At 37.7% G+C, this 11,119-nt stretch overlaps 1 non-coding gene across 1 annotated transcript; it reads right to left on the reverse strand.

Annotated features, from left to right (window-relative positions):
• Positions 1–742: 742 nt before the first annotated feature.
• On the reverse strand, positions 743–903 carry LOC116904730. The gene has a single exon (XR_004388420.1). It is a non-coding gene; the product is annotated as a U1 spliceosomal RNA (small nuclear RNA).
• Positions 904–11,119: the final 10,216 nt, after the last annotated feature.

Raw genomic sequence — 11,119 nt, forward strand, 5'->3', positions numbered from 1 at the left:
ATTGCCCACGAAAGGAACTATCACATTGATTTTAAATTCAGTTTGATACTGATGTTTTCTTAGTAACAACATGGCACTAGCTCAGTCTTTTTAATGCCTGTGTACTAATTCCATTGTGAGAATGGATCAAAATCGGTTACTCTTTGTCGATGCATAATTTGCTTTTATGTTCTGTTACTATAAATTATGTTGCCTTAAGTATCCTCATACATGTTTATTGAGCATATTCTTTAAATGAATCTCAGAGAGATTGAATTGCTAGGTCAAAGTCAGGAACCTTGGAAAATCTGATGACTCAACAGTTTGTATGATAGATTGCATCAAGCTAATAAGCCAGTTTACAATTCCTCCCTACATATTGTCTCACAGTGATTCTTTCCAAGCACTTTTACCCAAATCGGCTTTTGGACCATGTGTAATTTCTCATTGGATATGATAGTAAACTTAGAAGCTTGGATTAGTATGATCTGCCCAGAAAATCTCTATGAAGTAAATGATTGGAATTGGAAGCAATGTTATTTCAATCATGTACCCACATTTAAAGTTAGACTACCTAGAGAACTGGAATCCTGAAGTAAACTATTTATTCCTCAGGTCGGTCTAAGTATATGAACTTGAGTTACCTGGACTTGGTGGTCAGATGACAAATTTGGTTACCTACCACTAGCCAAATAGACCTTGATGTGTCTTTGGTTAGTCTCAGGCAAAGTTTTTCTGATGTTCTTTATGATTTCTTTCTCCAGAGGAAAGTATGAACTCAGTTTCTTACCGTCAGAGTTATGCAGTAGCATTCCCCACATTTGGGGAAATTGCAGGAGTTAGCACATTCAGAGAAGAGTTGATAAGCCTTACCCTGGGAAAACTACCTTCCAGATAATGGCCTCTCTTCTGGCTGGACAGTATCTGCTAAGATTTTTGAATTCTTGCCTAGGAAATTTTTTTGTATTATTTTTCTTATGCATTTGCTGTAGAGGAAGTAATGGATGACTGTAGCTAGCAATGCTTTCTGTGTTTTCTACTCATTTCTTGGTAATGTTTTACAAAATGAGAAAACCTCTATGCCAAAGCTGTTAAATAAAGAAGGCTTCACAAATAACTGTTTTTAATCTCTGGTTTTGCTCATTATTTTTAAATAGGAATAAGATATTCTCAAAATCGTGCAGTATTAGTTGTACCTTTCTGAAATGGAAGTCACGTTCTGGATGGCTATGCAGTCCTAATGCTGTTCTTTCTCCCAGGCATGTTCTTGACTTTGACTTTTATTAGTATTTTTGTTTACATTTGTATGTTTTATTTAATTAATGGGGAAAGAGCCCTAACTCCCGTTGTAGGTTTTTCTTTTTCAAAAAGTTCATTAAATTCAGGAGCCACTGTAGTATAAAGTGATTTGCTCTTAAACCAAATTTAGTTTCTGAGTAGCTTGTGTCTCTGTAAGTATTTAGATATCATGAAAGTTTCATTTGAATTTCCTAGAGAAGGCTCTTTCATAGAAGGCATTTTGCATGGCAATCTCTGGGATGGGTGGCCTCTGAGAGCAGCTTAATTTTGGCTAAGTCTTTCATTAGCTGTTATCTGGACAGGCATTTCCACTTGGGTGGCATCTATCACTAGTTTATCTAGGCTTTCATTAGACCTCGTTGACCTGAATCGGCTCTGTTCTCTGTCTTTTATTTCGCGCTGGCTCCCACGATTCCCCGTGTCAGTTTGTGCTGGCAGAAGGCATTCATTTTGTTCTTGGCTGAGTTCCCCATGTGGAGTTGTGGTTGAGTGCCCGTGTGTTCTGATGACAGTGCTGACTCTGCCTCTTTAGCTTTTCAGCTTCCCTTCAGCTCCCCTTCATTACTTTGGTTCAAAAAATGTTTCACTTTTTATCCAGTGGCAATTACATCACCTCATAGTGGGAGTCATTTTTTTTAAAGTCGACTCTAGTGTTGAAATAACTAAGATATAATTATAACTAGTTAAATCTCTATATTATCTAGCTTCATTTACATACAAGTTTAGCATTATATCTAGTTTTTGACTAGATATAAATTAAAAATTTCTCTAAATACAAAATAGTTATAAAGTTTTTAAGTCTGTTTTGAGATTTATAAAAATAAACGTATTTATCTATTGATGTATTTATGCACATTTGTATGCATCTACCTACCTGTCGATTATCTATCTATCTATCTATCTATCTATCTATCTATCTATCTATTAATCCATCCATCTATCTATCTTCTGGGATGCTTATTTTCACTTACTAAAATTTAACACAAAACTGTTCTGATTTCAAATTCACTCTATTAATTTAATTATATAGAATTATTTCACTTTGGTTGAGCACACATCATATAAAATAGTGGATAACCAGCACAGGATAGTCACCTATCCTTGCATCTATTCTCTACTTTCTTTTAATAAAATGGGGAAACAATTCTTATTTTGTGGCCTTGAAATCTGAAAGTCATGAGTGAAAATAATAAAGACAAGCGTTGTTAGTAAAAGTCCTATGCAAATGTTTAAAATTGTTATTCTTATTTGGGGACAGATAAAATTACTTCAAGTTTTATGTTCTTAAATATTTCTTAAAAACAACCCACAGCATTGCAATTGGAAAATCATTTGTCTGTGTAAAAATTTCAGTTCTTTTCACCCTTTCAATTGCTTTTGACAATATTCAGGGACCCATGGTCAGCTGTGAGAGATTTCAAACAAGAGGCTGACATAATTGGATGTATGCTTTGGAAAGGTCACTCAGGCTGAGTATGAAAGTGAAGCGAAGGCAGACAGTGGAGCGATCATTCAGGAGGATCATTCAGGAGGCTGTTGGAGAGATCACACAGGAAGACAATGGCATTTAGATGGGTAGGGAGCAGCAAAGACTGAGAGAAGTGACAAGGTTTCAGCCCAGTCGGCTAGAAGAAAGTCTGCATTTTTCCCCCCATGTTGGGAAACAGAAGCATTATATGATTTTTGCTGCTTCTTGCTCAGATTTGGAACAAGGAAGAAATTTACAAGTCAGATTTCGCTGCTTTTCATAGGGATAGGAAACACAGAAAAGGAACATCTCTGTAGGATAAACTTTTGGCTCAGTTCCCTATAAATGAGAAGTGATGTATTTCTGGATAAATTATCTTATAGCTGTCTCCTGAAATTCTAGAAGACAATAACCCCGTGATGGTAACTGAGAGCGTGGAAATAAATGGTGCTGTTTAGGGAGAAATCTATACTCTAAAAGAGGACAGGTTAAGAGAATATCTTTTAAATCAGTAAAAAAGAAGAGGACCATTTTCTTAATAAGAGTTAGCTGAAGCTATCAAAAATGTTGGTACTGCCTTTATTTTGGGAAGTTAGAGCTCCACAGAAGAGGGGTTATTACAGCAGTGTTGCATGCTGCTGCAGCTGCAAAGGTACTAACTAGGATCAGAAGAACAGTCTTTAGGATTTACCAAACTGGATGCCATTATTCCTCTCAGCTAAATCTGCACTGATACAATGAAGATAGTAACCTGGATCACTGTGGGCTGAGGAGTGGGGAGTGAGAAATTTGGCACAGAAAGAAAGGACAGTTTGTTTCTGTGTAGTATATGCTCGGTCACTTAAGAAATGTGAGTAAATGAGAGACAAAGCACCCAAGAAGGAAAGGCAGGGCCATTTTAATTTTGAGATAGTTGAACTCTGTGCACGTTTGAATTTCCCTTGGATGAAGGGTCTAACAAAAGAAAATCAAGTTAACAGGAGAAACAGAGAATGGTCAAATATTGTGGATCATATCAGAGCATCTAGGGAGACATTAGCATTAGGATTCTGATACCTTTCTCTGTGACGAGAAGAAAGAGAAAAAGAATAGCCAGGAATTGAAACACCCAAGGGTTATTTCACTTGGCGGTATATATTTTTCCCTAGCTATGGAGTGAAAGCTATTTACTTAGTGATCGAGGAGCTGAGGGAATTTAAAGATTATGGGAAGATTTGAAGTACATGCTTTGCAGAGTGAACGAAGACACTAAAGAAGAATGCAGCAGAAAGTTTGTTGATTCTCTATTCCTACCAATAGCAGATCAAGAGTTTTGACTCTGTAATCCTAGCTAATACTTGTTCTGTATTGTCTCTTTGGAAATAGTTTTGCCTATACCTCATTGTAGGCTATGGTGAACTGATAGTTAGTGATGGCTACAACTGGGTTGAAAATGGTTGACTTTTTAAAGCCTTTTTGGAGAAATATTTGTTTAATTAAATACATTGGCCACTTTTTCTATTGTGTTGCATAAGCTCCTTATCAATTTTGGATGCTGACTCCTATCAGCTTGCAGATACTTGCTCCCAGGCTGTAGAGTATCTCCACATTGTTAACTATTTCCTCACCATGTACAATCTTTTTAGTTCAATGCAACCCCCCTATCTCTATTTTCACTATGGTTGCTTGTGATTTTAGTGTGATATTCAAACAATTATTTCACAAACTAGTGTCAAAACACTTTCCCTTACTCTCCTTTTGTAGGCTTCTGGCTTCTGACCTTACATTTAAGTCTTTAATCCATTTTGAATTGATTTTTGTGCATGGCTTAAGTTTAGGGCCTGCTTTTATTCTCCTGGAAAGGATTAGGTGAATTATCTAACACCATTTATTGAAGAAACCATTCTTTCCCCACTGTGCGTTCCTGGAGGATACAATGAACATTTCTTAAAATAATCAAAACTAGAAGCAGTGTATGACTTACCAATCTCATCTCCGGGGTACATGTCTGAAAACAAAATCAGAGTCTCAAAGAGATATTTGCATTGTTCATTTCAGCACAAATTATAGCTCTTGCATGGACATAAGCTAAGTGTTGTATATGGACAGATAAAAATAAATGAACACACACACACACACACACACACACACACACACACACACACACACACACACACCCTGGAATATCATTTAGCCTTTTTTTCTTTTATTTTATATTTTCTTTATTTTACATTGGAAATGATATCTCCTTTCCCATTTTTCCTTCCAGAAAACCTCATCACATTCCTCCACCCACTACCTCAACGAGGGTGGTTCTCCATGTAATCACCCACTCCCTCTCACCACTCTGCCCTGGCATTCTATGCTGGGGCATCTAACCTTCACAGGACCAAGGGCCTCTCCTCTCATTGATGCCAAACAAGGCCCACCCTCTGCTACATATGTGACTGGAGCCATGGGTTGCACCGTGTGTATTCTTTCCTTGGTAGGTAGTTTAGTTACTGGGAGCTCTGGGGTGTGCGGTTGGTTTTTCCTATTGGGTTGCAAATCCCCTCAGTAGCCTCAGTCCTTTCTCTAATCCCTCCGTTGGGGACCTGGTTTTCAGTACAATAGTTGACTGAGAGCATCTGCCTCTGAATTTGTCAGGCTCTGGCAGAGCCTCTCCGGAGACAGCTTTATGAGACTCCAGTCAGGTCCTCGCATCTCCAATAGTGACTGGGTTTGGTGACTGCATGTGGGCTGGATCTTCATGTGTGGCAGTCTCAGGATGGTCTTTCATTCAGTCTCTGCTCCACATTTTGTCTCCATATTTCCTCCAGTGAGTATTTTGTTCCACCTTCTTTTTTTTTTCTTTTTTTTTTTTAATTAACTTGAGTATTTCTTATTTACATTTCGAGTGTTATTCCCTTTCCCGGTTTCCGGGCAAACATCCCCCTAATCCCCCCTTCTTCCCCTTCTTTATGGGTGTTCCCCTCCCCACCCTCCCCCCATTGCTGCCCTCCCCCCAACAATCATGTTCACTGGGGGTTCAGTCTTAGCAGGACCCAGGGCTTCCCCTTCCACTGGTGCTCTTACTAGGATATTCATTGCTACCTATGAGGTCAGAGTCCAGGGTCAGTCCATGTATAGTCTTTAGGTAGTGGCTTAGTCCCTGGAAGCTCTGGTTGCTTGGCATTGTTGTACATATGGGGTCTCGAGCCCCTTCAAGCTCTTCCAGTTCTTTCTCTGATTCCTTCAACGGGGGTCCTATTCTCAGTTCAGTGGTTTGCTGCTGGCATTCGCCTCTGTATTTGCTGTATTCTGGCTGTGTCTCTCAGGAGCGATCTACATCCGGCTCCTGTCGGCCTGCACTTCTTTGCTTCATCCATCTTGTCTAATTGGATGGCTGTATATGTATGGGCCACATGTGGGGCAGGCTCTGAATGGGTGTTCCTTCTGTGTCTGTTTTAATCTTTGCCTCTCTCTTCCCTGCCAAGGGTATTCTTGTTCCCCTTTTAAAGAAGGAGTGAAGCATTCACATTTTGATCATGCGTCTTGAGTTTCATTGAGTTTCATTTGTTCTAGGCATCTAGGGTAATTCAAGCATTTGGGCTAATAGCCACTTATCAATGAGTACATACCATGTATGTCTTTCTGTGATTAGGTTAGCTCACTCAGGATGATATTTTCCAGTTCCAACCATTTGCCTATTTAATTTCATAAAGTCATTGTTTTTGATAGCTGAGTAATATTCCATTGTGTAGATTTACAACATTTTCTTTATCCATTCTTCTGTTGAAGGGCTTCTGGTTTCTTTCCAGCTCCTGTCTATTATAAATAAGGCTGCGATGAACATATTGGAGCACGTGTCTTTTTTATATGTTGGGGCATCTTTTGGGTATATGCCCAAGAGAGGTATAGCTTGATCCTCAAGCAGTTCAATGTCCAATTTTCTGAGGAACCTCCAGACTGATTTCCAGGATGGTTGTACCAGTCTGCAATCCCACCAACAATGGAGGAGTATTCCTCTTTCTCCACATCCTCGCCACCTTCTAAGAAGCATCCATATTTTTGTCTTTCATCTTGAACTTCATGTGGTTTGTGAATTGTACCTTGGATATTGAAAGCTTTTGTGATAATATCCACTTATGAGTGAGTACATATCATGTGTGTTCTTTTGTGATTGGGTTACCTCACTTAGGATGATATTTTTTAGTGCCTGCAAATTTCATGAAGCCATTGTTTATAATAGCTGAGTAGTACTGCATTGTGTAAATGTACCACATTTTCAGTATCCATTCCTCTATTGAAGGACATCTGGGCTGTTTCCAGCTTCTGGATAGTGTAAATAAAGCTGCTATTAACATAGTGAAGAATATGTCCTTGTTATATGTTGAAGCATCTTTTAGGTAGATGTCCAGGAGTTGTATAGCTGGGTCCTAAGGTAGGACTATGTCCATTTTTGAAGGAAACAGCAGATTGATTTCCAGAATGGTGGTACCAGATTGCAATCCCATCAATAATGGAGGAGTGTCCTTCTTTCCCTAAATCCTTGCCAGCATCTGCTATCACTTGAGTTTTTGTTCTTAACCATTCTGACTGGTATGAGTTCAAATCTCAGGGTTGTTTTGATTTGCATTTCCCTGATGACCAAGAATGTTGAACATTTCTTTAGGTGCTTCTTGGCCATTTGGTATTCCTCAGTTGAGAATTCTTTGTTTAGCTCTGTAGCCCCCTTTTTTTTAATAAGGTAATTTGAGTCTCTGGAGTTTAACTTCTTGAGTTCTTTGTATATATTGAATACTAGCCCTCTATCAGATGTAGGTTGGTAAAGATCTTTACCCAATCTGTTAGTTGCTAGGTTTTTTTTGTCCTACTGATAGTGTCCTTTGTCTTACAGAAGCTTTACAATTTTATGAAGTCCCATTTGTTGATTCTTGATCTTAGAGCATAAGCCGTTGGTATTTTGTCTGGGAAATTTTCCCCTATGTACATATATTGGAGGCTTTTCTCCACTTTCTCATTTATTAATTTCAGTGTATCTGGTTTTATTAGAGGACCTTGACGCACATGGACTTGAGCTTTGTACAAGAAGATATCAATGGATCTATTTGCATATTTCTACATGCTGACCTCAAGTTGAACCAGCACCATTTGTTGAAAACACTTTTTTCCACTAGATGGTTTTAGCACTTTTGTCAAAGATCAAGTGACCATAGGTGTGTGGGTTCATTCCTAGGTCTTCAGTTCTACTCCGTTGATTTACCTGCCTGTCTTTCTACTGTTCTTTCCCAATCACAACTGCCTGTCTGTACAGTTTTTATCACTATTGCTCTGTAATAGTTTGAGGTTAGGGATGTTGACTTATGTAGAAGTTCTTTTATTGTTGAGGATAATTTTCACTACCCTAGGTTTTATGTTATTCCAAAAGAATTAGAAAATTGCTCTTTGTAACTCTATGAAGAATTGAGTTGGAATTTTGATGGAGATTGCACTGAATCTGTAGATTGCTTTCTGCAAGATGGCCATTTTTACAATATTAATCTTGTCAATCCATGACCGTGGGAGGTCTTTCCATCATCCGAGATCTTAGATTTCTTTTTTCAGAGAATTGAAGTTTTTGGTCATACAGATCTTTTACTTGCTTGGTTAGAGTCACATTGAGGTATTTTATATTATTTGTGACTATTTTGAAGGCTGTTGTTTTCCTAATCTTTTTTTTCTCAGCCTATTTATCCATTGAATAGAGGAAGGCAACTGATTGGTCTTAGTTAATTTTTTTTTCAGCCACTTCGCTGAAGTTGTTTATGAGGTTTAGGAGTGCTCTGGTTGAATTTTTGGGGTCACTTAAATAAACTATCATATCATTTGCAAATTTTTGAATTCTTCCTTTTCAAGTTGTATCCCTTTGACCTCGTTTTGTTGTCTAATTGCCCTGGCTATGACTTTGAGTACTATATTGAATAGGTATGGAGAGATTGCCTTGTCCCTGATTTTAGTGGGATTGCTTCAAGTTTCTCTCCATTTAGATTGATGTCAGCTACTAGTTTGCTGTATATGGCTTTTCCTATGTTTAAGTATGGGCCTTGAATTCCTGATTTTTTCCAATACTTTTACTGTGAAGGGGTGTTGAATTTTGATAAATGCTTTCTCAGCATCTAATGAGATGATCATAGAGCTTTTTCCTTTGAGTTTGTTTATATAGTGGATCACATTGATGGATTTCAGTATATTGAACCATCCCTGCATCCCTGGGATGAAGCCTACTTGATCATGATGGATGATTGTTATGATGTGTTCTTGGATTTGGTTTGTGAGAATTTTATTGAATATTTTGCATCAATATTCATAAAGGAAATTGGTCTGAAATTCTCTTTCTTTGTTGGTCTTTGTGTGGTTTAGGTATAAGCTTAATTGTGGCTTCAGAGAAGGGATTTGGTAGTGCTCTGTCTGTTTCTATTTGTGCAATTGTTTGGACAATATTGATATGAAGTCTTCTATGAATGTCTGATAGAATTCTGCACTAAACCCACCTGGTCCTGGGCTCTTTTTGGTTGGGAGACTTTTAATGACTGCTTCTATTTCTTAAGGAGTGATAGGACTGTTTAGATGATCCTGATTAAACTTTGGTACCTGGTATCAGTCTAGAAAATTGTCCATTTCCTCCAGATTTTCCAGTTTTGTTGAATATAGAATTTTGCAGTAGGACCTAATGATTTTTTGAATTTCCTCAGATTCTGTTGTTATGTCTCCCTTTTCATTTCTGATTTTGTTAATTTGTATATGCTGTCTGTGCCCTCTGTTTATTCAAGCTTATCTGTCTCGTTTCAAAGAACAATCCCCTGGTTTTTTTTGTTTGTTTGTTTTTATTTTTTGCCTAGTTCTTTTGTTTCTATTGGTTGATTTCAGCCGTGAGTTTGATTATTTCCTGCCTTCTACTCCTCTTGGGTATATTTGCTTCTTTTTGTTCTAGAGCTTTTAGGTATGCTGTCAAGCTGCTAATGTATGCTCTCTTCTGTTTCTTTTGGGAGGCACTGTGAGCTAAGAGTTTTCCTCTTAGCACTGCTTTCATTGTGTCCCATAAGTTTGGTTATGTTGTGCCTTCATTTTCATTAAATTCAAAAAGTCCTTAATTTATTTATTTCTTTATTTCTTCTTTGATCAAGTTATCATTGATTAGAGCCTTGTTCAACTTCCAGGTGTGTGTGGGCTTTCTGTCATTTTGGTTATTATTGAAGACCAGCCTTAGTCTGTGGTTTTCTGACAGGATGCATGAGATTATTTCAATATTCTTATATCTGTTAAGGCCTGTTTTGTGATAGATTATATGGTCAATTTTGGAGAAGTTACCATGAAGTGCTGAGAGGAATGTATATTCTTTTGTTTTATGGTAAAATGTTCTATAGATATTTGTTAAATCCATTTGGATCATACCTTCTGTTAGTTTTCTGTATCTGTGTTTAGTTTCTGTCTCCATAATCTGTCTATATCTGAGAGTAGGGTGTTGAAGCCTCCCAGGATTATTGTGTTAGGTGCTATGCATGCTTTGAGTTATAGTAAAGTTTCTATTCTTAATGTGGGTGCCCTTGCATTGGGAGCATTGTTGTTCAGAATTGAAAGTTCATCATGGTTGATTTTCCTTTGAATTGCATAAAGTGTCCTTCCTCATCTTTTAGATAACTTTTGGTTGGAAGTCAATTTTATTTGATAGTAGAATGGCTACTCCAGCTTGTTTCTTGGGAACATTTGCTTGGAATTTTTTCTAGCCTTTTACTCTGAGGTTGTGTCTGTTCTTGAACTTGAGGTGTGTTTCCTGTAGGCAGCAAAATGCCAGGTCCTGTATCCAATCTGTTATTCCATGTCTATTTATTGGTGAATTGAGTTCATTGATGCCAAGCGATATTAAAGAAAAGTGATTGTTGCTTTCTGTTATTTTTGTTTTAGAAGTGGAATTATGTTTGTGTGGCTATCTTTTGGGCTTGTGGAATGATTACTTTCTTGCTTTTTCAAGGGTGCAATTTCCCTTCTTGTCTTGGAGTTTTTCATCTATTATCCTTCGTAGGTATGGATTTGAGTGAAGATATCATATAAATTTCATTTTGTCATGGAATATCTTGGTTTCTCCATCTACGGTAATTGAGAATTTTGCTGGGTATAGTAGCCTATGCTGGTATTTTTTTTCCCTTAGGGTCTGTATGCCATTTGCCCAGCCTCTTTTGGCTTTCATAGTCTCTGTTGAGAAGTCTGGTGTAATTGCGATAGGTCTGCCTTACATATTACTTGCCCCTTTTCCCTTTCTGATTTTAATATATTTTTTGTTTTGTTTTCTGCATTTGGCATTTTGATTATTGTGTGATAGAAGGAGTTTGTTTTCTGTTCCAGTCTATCTGAAGTTCTGTAGGCTTGTTGCATGTT

Source organism: Rattus rattus, chromosome 6 (assembly GCF_011064425.1).
Source record: "Rattus rattus isolate New Zealand chromosome 6, Rrattus_CSIRO_v1, whole genome shotgun sequence".
Lineage (NCBI taxonomy): Eukaryota > Metazoa > Chordata > Mammalia > Rodentia > Muridae > Rattus > Rattus rattus.